Here is a 13443-nt window from a genome sequence, read left to right as displayed (position 1 = left end):
CCATCACACTGTGATTTTGCTTTGATACTACACATCCAAGTCTCCTGTGTTTCACCTTGGGTTGTTACTTCTGTACCTGGTCTCAAGACAGCTCTGGTTCCAACACTCCTACTGGGCAGTGCAGAGTTGCCACCTCTTGAAATTATCACAACTCTCCCATTGGGAGCGAATCTGAAATCCAAGCTCCCTAAAGTCATGCCTGAACACCCAATTCTCCCCCTGAAGTCACACCTGAACACCCAATTCTCTCCCTTCTTGGAAACAGAAATTAAAAGACTGCAGAGGAAGCCTGAAAAATTCTAGAGCTCAAAGGTTCAAAAGGTGGCAAGTTCAAAAGTTTGGAATAAAAATTGATTTCCCTTTTAAGATAGTCTTATAATTTTGGGGTCAGGAGTAATGTCCATGCCAATGTCCCCTGTCTCAGTGCTGCAAGGTGCCATGCCAGAAGCAGGTCCTAGATGTGTCATGAATCAAACACCCCTGTACAATGCTCAGGTTCTGTCTGCTGCATGGGCACTGGAAAGCCAGAGAGCTGGGCACTGCATGGGCACTGCTGCATGGGCACTGCGGGAGTGCTAAGCCTCAATGCCTTGAAGTGCACATGCTCATGAGGCACTGGAGAGTCCAAAGGCAGCAGCATCATGCAGGGACTTAGTCCCGTAAGGAGTCCTTATGGAGAAAATGCAGCATGCCTCAGAGGCTTTGCCAGTGCAAGATCGCTGGGGATGGTCTACTGACACGTAAGCACCAAGAAAGTCCTTTTGTGAGGCTTGAACACTGATCATCTGAAATATACATGAGATCACCCAGAGGAAGCTACCACTTCCCAGCAAAGAAATACAAGCATTTCCCCTGGGTGTCACAAGTTCTGCCCTCTGCTCAGCTCAGGTGGACAACATAGCCAGCTGGGGAAAGGGAAGGCAGATCCAGAAACAGAGGCTCTTGACAGCCGTTCTGGACTGAAATCCTACAACCTTCTGAAAAGAGGCTCCATGGCTGTGTGCACTGATACTGCTCATAGGAAGCCAGAAGCTGCCAGTGAGGAGCAATCAACTGCAAAAGCTCCTGAGGCCACACAACTGAGGGGCGACGAAGGAGCGTAAGATAAAAGCATACACTTTATAATATAGCACATTTTGTAAATAGTTCATAAAGACTTGATAAATAGAGGCTGTCAGTGACTTAAAGACACTTCTGAACACCTCTGAAATACTGCCCATAACATATGCCTCTGAAGTCTCTGATAAGCCATGTATTAAAACAGCTCATTAGCTGCCCTGACCGTTCTGAAACAACTTCTGATGAGATGAGGCCTAGGTGGTTGGGTTTTTTTTTTTTTTTTTGAAAGTCAACTGGGAGGTTTTCTCTTCTCCATTTCTGGGCTCAAAACTGTCCAGGATAAGGGTAAATGTGTACCACTGGCTCCTGTCATAGGCTTCTTAGCTAGAGAGAAGTAGGAGAGCAGTTGCAGACCCCTTCCAGTGGGCTTCAACTAGCTTTTTCTCTAGCGTGTGGAAGCTAAGCTTTGCTTGAACCCACAGAGCCAACTGCCCACCCCAGGACCCAGCCATGAGAGACAGTCTCTCACGCACTGCTAGTGCTGGACTGACCCACAGACAAATGTGAGGCCTCTAGTCTTTCAGAAGGCCCTTTGCCACCTCTAATCCAACTACAGAAACAAAAACGATGCAATAATTAATATTAGAAATAACAATAACAATTACCTCATACTAAGAAATAACTGTTAAATGGGGATTCCCCCCAAGGAGCTCAGAGGGTAATGCTGGTCTGCCTCTCCTTTCGTAAAAACGGGCAGCTGTGATTAAATGAAAACATGAACTTACAGGAACTGAAATAGCATGAGTGTGAACATGTGACCCTGCAGCCAAGAGACAGGCCAGCCTGACCAAGCCTCACGCTGCCGTTCTCAAAATGAACGACCCTGACATAAGCAGTAAATGCACCACAAACACCCTGGCACATGCACGGCTCAGCCTTTGTTCTCAGCCTGCAAAGAAATGGTGCTGGAAATGCAGGGCAGCGGGGGAGACTCTGATGAATCTTACAGATTTAATGAGGGAGCAATTGTGGCTGGCGGGTTTCGGGGACAGCAGAGGACAGGTTAAGGATGTGATCACAGGACCAAAGCAGAGAGATGCTCTGGGGATTTGGGAGAGAATAAACATCCCCCTCCAAGCAGAGCTGCTCAAGTGAGACCACAGGCCACGTCTCATGTGCTTTCTTTCTCAGGGTGGGGGGGAGTTTTGTGGCAAGTCACAATGACATAGGAGTCTGTGGAGCAAGTCTCTCAGGAGCAATGGCTCTTCTTCATGTGATACAAGGCCCAGCCCCCAACTCCATGAGCACACAGCTGGGCAGGGGCTCATAGTTGTGCTGAGCAGAAGGGGTTGGACAGCAAAGGACACCAACAGATTGGCAGTTGTGCCTTCAAGCTTGGGACTCACAGCTCAGCTCAGCATGCCAAAATCCAGGTGTGGAGAGGAATCTGAAGGGTTCTCAAACCATTAGCCCACCATGCCCTATCCCAATTAAGGGAGTCAGGAAGGACATGGGGGAGTCAGAGACTAGACTGACAAACTTAATAAACTGACAGAGATTAGACTACTTTTAACACAATTTCTGCCGCTTGATCACTGTCTGAGTGCCACCACTCCAACCGATCATGAGAGATGAGAGACAGAGCTAAGGATACCAAGAGCTGAAGTAGCACAGAGCAACCCCCAGATTGCTCCACTGCATGGTAGCACCTTCCGGCTACAAGAATGCCACAGCCCCACAGGACTATGAGCCTGTCCCACTCCGGTCTAGGAAGAAACCATCAAAGGAAACTTTCTCAGCAGGTATAGCAAATTAATTCCCTCTCTACTTCTGAGACAAGAAACAATCCTGTGACTGTCTGCTGCCTCAGTTTCCCCACACATGCAATGGAGAAAGTTGCCTCCTGGGACTTGGGAAAAGAGAGAGCTTTAATGGCAAGAGAACACCAAAAGACCTGGATAAACAGAGCTTTGAAAGGGCAAAGGATGCCTGTTCATCAAAAGGTGGGAGACTCCCAGCTACTGGTGAGTAATTCCTGCTTCAGTAAGGCTCAAGGATCTGTTAGGGGAGGTGGCTTAAATTGCTGTCCTTGCCTGGTGTTGCTAACTTATGAGATAAAACCTAAATACTCATTAAAGCAGCAATTGGCAGAAACCCCATCCTCAATTACAAAAATCTTTTTTTTTTTTTTTTGAGTCTGAAGCCTTTGGGGCCTCATAATCCAATTAAATAAAGCTTTCTCACTTTCTTCCTGCCTGCTTCCCTAGCTTCCATTGTACTAGAGAAGACAAATATATATTTTTAATTTAGCAGAATCCCTTGCATCATGTATCCCCTCCTGACCAGAAAATGTCAGCTCTGCTCTCTCCATGGCAGCTCTATCTGCCTGTGTCCCTCCTGGGCAGACTGCATCCACAGGATGGTTATTTTTGATCCTAGAAAGTGACTGAAATATGAGGGTCCCAGTGCACCTCCATCTGCTTTAGCTGTCAGGGTACCCAGTGTCCTCAGACAAGGAGCAAATTCTGAAAGCAAATATGCCCTGCCTGGCATTAGCAGAGCCCCACCTATAAGCTGGCTAAGTAAGCTTTGCATTAAGAACAGTGGGAACAGTGCTTTGCGCCACAGCGAGCATGCAGATCTCATCTAACAGTGTGCAAGATCCATCTACAAGGACACGCGATGGAGAAATGACACTGCATCAGGACACGCAACAGGGAGACGCTTTAGCTGGAGCTGGAGAAAGTGCTATGCTCTTTCCATACTCCCATATGCCTAATACCAGCTAACATTAAAAGGCTGTACAGAGTAGGAGAAAGACCTACGCAAGCCTACAGGACCTAGGGCTGGCTGTGGGGGACACTATATTTGGCAAGTCTCAATTTGTATAGACTAGGGTATAGAAGCTTCTCTGAGCTGGGCCAAGACATCCAGCTCTGGTCTGGATGCTGAAGAGAGGCAGGAAAGAAACTTAGGGAATTCTCTCTACCTCTAGACGAGGCTCTTTCTCAGAACTGTGTGAAATTTTTTTGGAAAAATTGTTCACTGACTGAAAATTGCAGTTACAGGTCAGATAAATCTTAATTGGATTTGTGCTGCATTTGTGCTGAAACCACTGAAGAGCATCAGCTAGACTGAAAAAGACCCCTAAAGTAAAGAAGAAAAAAAAGTAGCAAGGACTGAGGCTCTTGCATTAACATTGGAGCCTATAAGTAAATGCTGCATTTAAAAAAAAAAATGGAAACGTTTATTTAGTTTGGTATCTTACTTACTCTCCTAACTTGGAGCTGCAGTCTGTCTTCTGAGGAAGTTGGTTTTGATTCTCCAACACAGAGTGAGTGAAAGGCCACAGAGAGACCAGGAGCTCAGCTGCATTCTCTGGAAGGGAGATACAGGATGGGAAGTGACCAAATCCAGTTGCAGACCCCTCAGTCCAGCAAATGCTTCATCTAGAAGATCACAGAATATCCCCACTTCCCTCCTTGACTCCCTCCTTGCCAGGCTCACAGTGTACTTAAAACTTCCCCAGACACCAGAGGCCTCCATAGTGCTAAGGTATCTAAGATGGACAGCTGCAGATACAAAACCAGAGGACTAAGGCTCTGCTATAGCAGGAGCTTTTGGAGAGGACCCTAGGAACCAGACCATGCTGGATGCCTTACAGAGGAAAGCAGAAAATGCTGGGATGAATCCCCTGCCCATTCTCCTTGAAAGGAAACATCACGCGTTCCTTGAACTCCTAGACTGTATGAAGTGTCTCAAGATAGCTAGCAACAACAGGGCATCCCACCAACACAGTCCTTGCTTGGGGCCATTCAGGATGCCTCAGTGAAGAGGGGAGTGGATTTAGGAGGAAGTGAAGCAAGGCTTTCCCGAGCTTGTGACACCACAGAGGTGATACCATGCCCAGTTTGATTGAGACTACCCACAGTGGAGCTGGGATGCTGTTGTCAGGTGTGGTCTCCCTTTCTGGTACACACTCCCCACACACCCTGGGCCTAGCGCAAACATGGATCCTGCTCAGGGCGTGGGGGTTAGCTGTTCCTTCAAAAAACCCTAAAGCAGAGAGCCTAGGCTACCTGCCAGTCCTATATCCTCAACAGCCCTTAGCCAGGCTCTCCAAGATTGGCTTACACATCAGAGAGCTGAGAAATTAAGAGGGAAGGATGTGGGGCAATGAGAACAAAAAGGAAGGAGAGTAGGACATATAAAAAGTGGTGCTGAAGAAACAGATGAGAAAAACTGTCCAACCAATGCTAGGCTGAGCCCAGAGCCCAGAAAGAGCATGGAGAGCACAAGAAAGGTTTCAGGGCCTCATCAGCATCATCCGTTTGATCGGACTGTATGCAGCTCCTCATACTCTTTGGCTCTACCTGTTGCAAGGGAGAGCAGCATTGGGGCTGCTCCAATGTTTATGTCCCAGTCCTCTTGGGCCGAGTGCAAAGAGGAGAGTGGAGAAGAGGCAGCCCTGGTGCAGATGATGGGAGCAGAGAAAGAATATCCAGTACGTTAAGGGGGCAAGCTGGAGAGAAAGGAGCAGCATTTGCTCTGAAGAAGGAATCACTGGTGTCCCTGCCTGGGACCTGAGCAGAACTAGGTGCTGCCCAGGGTCAGGAAAGCTGTAATACAGACTGCAGGGAAAGGCCTTCCTGAGCACCTTGGCCATTCATCTCCTGGAAGTCCTGTGGGAAGACAGAGGGACAGCAGTGAGGATGAAGAGTGAGGTAGGTATCTTCTGGGCTTGAGAAGTTCCTCTCTCCCAGTGAGAGTGTGCATCAGCCAGCTGCTGCCTAGTCACAGGATCTGCTCTTCCATTTCTCATCTTCGTGTGGGTAGAAGTTCTCTGCTGGGCCATGCTTTGCCATAGAGAAGCATCATGAGTCTCATATGCAGAACGCAGGACCTCTTTGGACCCATCTGGCCAGTAAGAGCCTGGATGCATTGTTCCTCCCATGGACCTTGACCCAGCACATCCCAGGGAAAGGCACTTCCCTGGCCAAGCTCTTCTGTCCTGTTGGGAGAGGAGGACATTTTCTCCCTCAACAAAACTGACAAGGAGATGTCTCTACAGCCCAGACTTTGTCAACCAGCAGAGCTCCATGGACCTTAAGACCCTCATGTGGCCATTTACAGCAGCTGATCATCCACTCCAGTGACTGCTCATGTATGATCTCCAAGCATTCCTTCAGAGGCAGTCACTCTGTCCATATCCAATGCTTTGGTGGCAGTAGCAACAGCTGTTCCCAGCCCAGAAAACATCCTTCTAGCAATGTTATCAACCTGTGCAAGTCAGCAGGGCCATATACGAATGTGTGAGCAGCGCAGGCCTTCCCATTTCCTTCTGGCAACAAGCACCAACTCCAGCTTTAGGCAGAACACCTGCATTTACCTGACATGCTCAGTGCCATGTGCCTCGCAGCAAGCATGTCATATATAAATCACGACATGGGCCGAAGCCTCTTTTCTTCTGTGTCAACACTGGATGGAGGGATCTGCATTTGGGAGTGCACAGATTGGTGGGAAAACCCATGGAGGAAGAGGACAGAAAAGTGTCAGATTAATGGGGAAGAGGGAAGAGAGAGGATGGGGCTGTAGGCTGAAGTCAAGGAGAGCAGTATAGGGCATTACAGAGTGGTAAGGGAGCTATACAAAGCACCAGTGAGAGAACAAAGGTGTGAGACATCAATAAAGACTTCACACTCAGAGCTGGATGTAACCATAAACAGTAACAAAGGGGATTCCTCCTCCTGAGTGCTCAGTCCTCAACTCCATGTGAAGAGACATGTGACAGGGTTGTGGTTGGTCACATAATGAAGACATGAAAGGGGGCTCCATTTTGCTTACCCTGTATGTCAGGTCAGAAAAGAGTGTCCTTATTTTGGACACCAGAGAAGTTGGTGTAAAACTGCTTGACTTTCCTCCCGCCACCCGGCTGTAATGTGTGGCCTCAGTAAAAAGTACACTTATTCCGTCCACCCAGAGTCCATGAACTAGTACTGCTCTCCATCATCATCACCTGCCCACTGCATCTATAAACAGCAACACACCATCTTGATACTGAACTGGCCTGGTGGTAAGAGAAAGGGACTTGCTGGCAGATCTCCTGTGTTCTCTGATAACACTGTCACTGTGACCTTGGGGAAGTCACTTGACCACTTCAAGCCTCAGTTTCCCCAGAGGGAAATAAAGGCATGCCCTAGGGTGGACTGCAGAGCAATAACAAACACATTGAGACAGGAAGAAATTCAGTATAAATTCAGAAATGCTTGACTTGCAGCCTCATGGATTCAAGTGGATCTCGAGGGAAAACCACCCACTTCATCTCCACCTGTGCTTAACTTTTAGGGGGAAAGAACAGCCAAAATGAGAAACATCCATTTTGTGAATCAGCCATCTCTCAGAATTCCCCTCTGGGCTTGGCCGCCCACTTTCAGACTTTATCCATTGTTTGCTTGGACTTGTACAGGAAAAATCATGTTAAAGAAAATCCTAGCTGAATCACACACTTTGGAGCAGTTGTAATGGACAATTTGACAGGGACATGGGGATTTAGCACATTTTATATAAAAATATCTAATGATAGCATGCTACACTGCTGGCTAAAAACATTATCTACTGGCATGGGAGAAATTTAAGCTGCAGTACTAGCTAATATAACACAGGTCTGGAACTCCATGCAAATATTACTCTGATCCAACAGCTACAAAGCTCTGTTTATCCTAGTAATTAATTCTCTCCTATGTTTAGTAATATAATTAGAGAAATACTGCCATTCTGATGGGCTTGTTTCCACCAGTGTCTTTTACTATATTTACATCCCCACAATAGGCTTAGGCTTACAGAAAAGGGTGAAATTGTATTTATGGAGACAATGCCACATGCATTCCCAAAGCATTTTATAGATGTAAACTTATGCTCCAAATTACACATTTATTGTGTGAGTACACAATGAGCTCAGATTAAATACTAAAACCAGTCTAACACCCAAAATAATGAAGATGAGCACAATAGTGTGATTTACTCCCAGCCACTAGAGAAATACACATCTGTAACATATTACATGCTTTTCCCACAGATATACTCTTTGTGTTCTAGCTAGCCTTAGGCAGGAAAATTTCTTCCTCATAAATTATGGATTTTCTCTCCCAGCTGCCAACACATTCATGTAACCACTTGCAAGGAAAACAAATATAATAAAACAAAATCAAATGCCATTTCTCTTGTTTAGTGATGAGCAGGTGACTGCCTATCTGTATTGTTAAAGTTGAGACAGGAAAATGGAAGACAAATATGGCTAAAATCAGAGAATTCTTTTCCTTTTGTCCCCCAAAATGTGGAAAGCAGCAGGGAGGTGTGGGCACGGCAGTTACCTTTTTAGAAAGTACTCCCAGTTCTAGCTGTGGCTCTGAAAACTATCTGTCCTTCTTGTGTCTTCCTCCTCCTCAGTCTGGTAGAAGAAATTCAGTGAGACATAAATGCTAATATCACAATTAAGATAATAACACAGCACTGAGGGGGGCCAACACACACCCTTCACAGCAGCTTGACCTCTAAATCCTGTAATATGGTATTGCTTCATTCAAGATTAAAAGAAATTGTAACCTAGCACAGACAAAAAGACACAGGAGGTAAGGCAGGATCTCATTTGACAGTAAAGCCTTACTCTAGTCCAGATGCAGTCATATCACTTCAGCTTCTCTGTACCATCTCCATGACAACCATGTAATTTGGATGCAATAACCACTGCTGAATTGATCTTTAAACGCAGCTTTGTTAGAAAACATAATACTGAAAATGTCAGGATCAGGATCAAGAAAAGTAGCCCCATCCAAATGAGCGCTGTGATTAAAGAGCCTCCTTTTAATTTTCAGCTGCCAAACAGTCTAGCTATTTCAATAATTGCCTGAATGAATGGATTTTTAAATCAATAACAGCAAACACCATTTGTGCATGTGCATGTGTGTGTGTACAGCATGCTGTAGTATAACACCCCAACCGAGACACCCCACTGAGAGCTGGAAAAATGTCTCAATGTATATTCAGAGAATGGGCATCTTTCCACATACACAAGCACATGCACGCGCGTGCACACACACACACACACACACACACACACACACTGGAAGCAATTTGATCTCTAGCAACTACAGCATGCAGCTGATTCATCAAATAATCCTAATAATAATCAAAAACAATATAACTGAGCAAAATAGGATGTGGGGATGGAGGTACCAAATGACAGACAATGAGAGCAGGGGAGCTCATATTTGCACTTACCCGAGCAACGAGGTGCTTATTTCTTGGTCCCTTCACAAATGTAGCTCTCTTTTCTCTTCAACAACCCATGCAAAATAATCTGCAGTTCCACAGACAGAGGAGTAGCCCCATCCCCCCAACCGTCACCTTCCTAGACTTCCCTTTTATTGGCTTCCTTTTTCTTTCCCTCTTGCTCTCCCTCTCTCTCTCTTTTGCTAGCAACGGTTACACCTCCCAGCCTTCCCTTGAGGTGTAAAGAGATTGCTAGGGATCCAGCGGGCAGGATGGGAGGGGACGAGGAGAAGGGGAGGAGGCAGAGAGTGATGGTGAATGGACCCAATGAAAGGATGGAAGAAAAGACCTTGCTGGCAAAGCCCCTGGAGGAACATGCACGGCAGGAGACGGCTTGCCACTTGGCTGGAAAGCTCTGCTTACCGCTCAGGGTGTGCAGGAGCCGCTAACAATACCTCCAGATCGGTTGGGGGTTATGCCCCTCACCCCCCGCAAAGCTCTGGTGAACAGGTCTGCTTTCTGCCAGCAAATCACCTCCTTTCAAGCTGAGGCTGGTGAAACCCTGCCAAACACACATACATTGTCTTTAATGATCTATGTACTTACATACACAGACATACAGCATTTGGAAATACCTAAAGAAAGCCAACCCTGGTAAAAGCCCCCAGTGCTGCAGATCAGCTTTGCAGGGCCTACTCTGTGCCTCCAGCGCTCCCACAGGCCTTGCCTCTATAACGCACCACTGCCCGAGAGCCCCACTGACCTTCAGCTGACCTTCAGTTTCAAGTCATTCCAGCTTGAGTACAACCCACTGAAGGCTCCCTCAAACTGAACTGGATGGGGCAACGGTCAGCTATTGGGGTCCTTCACCCAGAACTGGTGCATGCCTTCACATTGGGATAGCCCACATCCCAGCAACGCACACAGACCAGGATGTTCACCTGTTGCCCTGGGTGCTTCACAGAGCAGCGTGATGCCTGCTTGTGCCAAGCACTGTGCTGGCAGGTCATGGTTGCTACAGCACTGCAAGTATGCACAGCGTTCCCTTCTAACAGCTTGTGGAGGACCAAAGGCTCTTGCAGCTGCATGGAGAGAAAGCACAGCACCCCCATGTCTGCTGATATTCCCTTTAGGCCAAAGAAGGCGGCTTTGGTGTATGTCCCACATACCTGTTCCGATGTAGCTGATGGCTTCATCAGTCTCTGGTGGAAAACCTCTCTCTAGACCTCTGTTTCTATTGGAAAGCTAATCCCAGGGGATATACACCTCTGAACATAAAATTAAAGAAAATAACTCCTCAGCTGAATACTGTATTATGAACTGACAAATCTCCTATGTCCTGAATTAAAAATACCATTACAATCTATAGCAATATATCCATACATCAAAGCACAGCCATTAGATGAAATAATGTCCTCGAGCAACTTAGTAAAATATGGCTGTATATTCTTCCAGAAGGCACACCCCACAGTACAGCGCAGCGCACAGGGTTGTTTGCCAGGGTTAGTATCTGTAATGAACCATGTAATGAGCCACCCTGCAGCTATACTCAGGAGTTATCCAACAAACACAAGTGTGAATGAAGGTTACCGTGCTGGAGAGACACATGAAATAGGTATCGTGACCACGGACAAGGCCAGTAAATAGCCTGACAAATTCAGGTGTGGAATTCTTAACCTTTCTCTGTATTCTTTTATCTGAGAGGCATGATTCAAGTTATACTATCATAAAAGTCTGTCCTGTTCCTCTCTCTGATCAATTTTAATGTATTTGTAATCAGTCAATTATCAGGTTAGGGTGCTTTAAAAAAAAGATCAATATTCATCAGTCTGTTGTACTGTTTGGGTCTGAAGGCAAGTAGCAAAATCCAATTTCTGTGCAGCCAGTCCTGGGAAGTGACATTTTGCAGTATGAGAAAATGAGGTTCTAGTTTCTAAGAATACATCCACTAGCTGGGCTCCAAAGAACTGCGCTATCAATCACCTTGCTTCTGGGAATAAGCGCTGGATTCAGGGAGAAATCTCCTCTCATCCCTTGAACACTCTTGTGTGCTTGTCTATATCATTTATGATACATTACTAACAATAAGAGCACAAGATACTTTTCCTGGATTGTCTGTAAAGCTTTGTTAGATATGCCATAATTATTGCTTGGAATTAAAGAAAACTCCATGACTATAACAATTTTCCACATGCCATTTAACTAACTGGATGTGCACATGAACTGTACAGGTGTCATTTGCCACCTGTGACAGGAGTCCTGCGGGGAAGTGAGAGCAACCTCTGGGAGAAGTCACTTTCCTTACACACTGACATCACATGAACTATCCCTCATGCACCAAATATGAACAAAAGCACATATCTGGGAGCCTTCCAGAGAGCAGGGAAATGCATGCAACAGAATTAAACACTACACACCACATGACAGGCATGGATGCTAACTAACCACACTCCACAGACCATGGAAATGCTCCATCTAGATTGATGGGAGAGAAGGGCATGTCTAGAGAATGATGAGTGTTTGTGGTCCTAAAATAGTGCAAAGGACTCTTACCCACACGGGATCCACTGATAAACCTGAACTTTCTCTCCAAGGCGGGTGGTTCTGCAACCCTGGCCCTGCTGCCCCTTCTCTCTGAGTGGAGAACCCAGGCCCAATTACTCTACAATCCCACCAAATCAATCAGCTTCACCTGAAAATTAAGAAAATGCCTCAACTGCAGCTAAGACAAGTGCTGAGTTGAAATTCTGCTGTCCAGTTACAGATAATTTTCCATGCCCAATGCATGATACTTGGTGTGGCACACAAGGACATTCCTGGGTGCTGCTCAGCTTTTTTCTTCCTTTTTACAATGAAAATACTGCAAATGTTAGGGTGCGCTCAGGAATGATTTTGCTTTCATGTCCTCCCATAGTTACTTTTCTCTGGAAATCTCTTGGATTTCCCAGCTGGGATTCAGTAACTTACAATACAAGTTACCTTGACACAAGCTAGACTTAGGGGAAAGCATCACCAGGACCTTCCTTGCTGTGTGCTCTTCGCAGGCAGTGAGGATAGGGAGATTCGGAACGGAGTAAGAGCCCTCTGGAAGGGAGGAAGGGCCAGCCTTTGTGAGCCTTTTTCTGCATTCCTCCTGATACTCAAAATCAGCCTTTTGCTCTGGATAATGGCTTCCATGCAGCTGTTTGAGTACTGACTGCTGAGATGGTGGTTCACATTAGGAGGACCACAGCTTGTGGTGAGAGGTGTCATCATGGCTCTAGGGGCTGGGAGAGAAGAGATTTGTTTTGTCTCACCCTGGGTGGCTGGATGATGGACAGAACTGATGCTTTAAAATAATGATGAAAAAACGCTGCAAAGACCTCCGTTAGAGCCCTTAGGGCAGAAGGGCTGCTAGTAAGTTTGCATAGCTGCAAAGACAGAAATAGGAGAGGGAACAGAGAGAGGGAGTCTCTCAAAAGAGAGTCCAAGGAATGTACACATCTCCTCTGTGTGTGTGTGGGTGTGTGGGTGTACATATAAACCAGCGTATCCATCCCAGAGCGTGCACCTAGCAAGAGATCTCACAGAGGAGTGAAATGTTTTGTTGGACTGGAGCTGAAGCCTCAGACACTGAATGTAAGACTCACAGCTGGTTTCTCTTCCCCTCAGTCATAGCTGTACCTCTTGTTCTATGACACCTTGTCCCAGTTGTAGCTCACGAGAGTGTTACAGTTGCACAGATTGCCTGTGCTTGGTGTGGGGTTAGAAAACAAATGGGGGGTTGTGGTGCTGTGATGGATCGGGAGATGACTGAGGGAGAGTTGTTAACCTGTCCAGGACATGAATGGGAAGGGACATTACCAGGAACCTCTGCTTTAACAACCAGTTGAAAACTCTTTGACCTGAGAGATTTAGAGAGCCCAGACAAAATGTGTCCTCAAGTAAAGAAGCTTTCCTTATGCACAGGAAAAAGCATCTTCATCTCAGGAGAAGGTCTCTCAACCTACAGGTGATATTGCTTACAACAGGCATTGCAAGATCCAAGGCCACGGCTTACTCCTGTATCCACTCCTGCAGGAGGTTAAGGAGGGGCATAAAGTGTTCTTGGAACATGTCCAGAAAAGTCTGCACCTA

The 13443-nt window shown here is 46.3% G+C and overlaps 1 protein-coding gene across 9 annotated transcripts in view; it reads right to left on the bottom strand.

Annotated features, from left to right (window-relative positions):
* Positions 1 to 13443, bottom strand: part of PSD2 (pleckstrin and Sec7 domain containing 2) — a 111465-nt gene that overhangs the window by 81861 nt on the left and 16161 nt on the right. For 2 of the 9 annotated variants that reach the window (XM_068959681.1, XM_068959675.1), the window contains one exon: positions 4332 to 4437. The exons of 2 other annotated variants lie outside the window; for them this stretch is intronic. The gene's annotated coding sequence lies outside the window, so the exon portion shown is untranslated. Of the gene's footprint in view, positions 1 to 4331; positions 4438 to 8429; positions 8507 to 9336; positions 9586 to 13443 lie in introns of those variants that run through there. 5 more of the 9 variants (XM_068959682.1, XM_068959680.1, XM_068959676.1 and 2 more) reach the window with 5 other exon arrangements.

Source organism: Struthio camelus, chromosome 13, assembly GCF_040807025.1.
Source record: "Struthio camelus isolate bStrCam1 chromosome 13, bStrCam1.hap1, whole genome shotgun sequence".
In the NCBI taxonomy this organism is placed as follows: domain Eukaryota; kingdom Metazoa; phylum Chordata; class Aves; order Struthioniformes; family Struthionidae; genus Struthio; species Struthio camelus.
The sequence above is the reverse complement of the archived record's forward strand: the minus strand, read 5'-3'. Positions and strand labels throughout refer to the sequence as shown.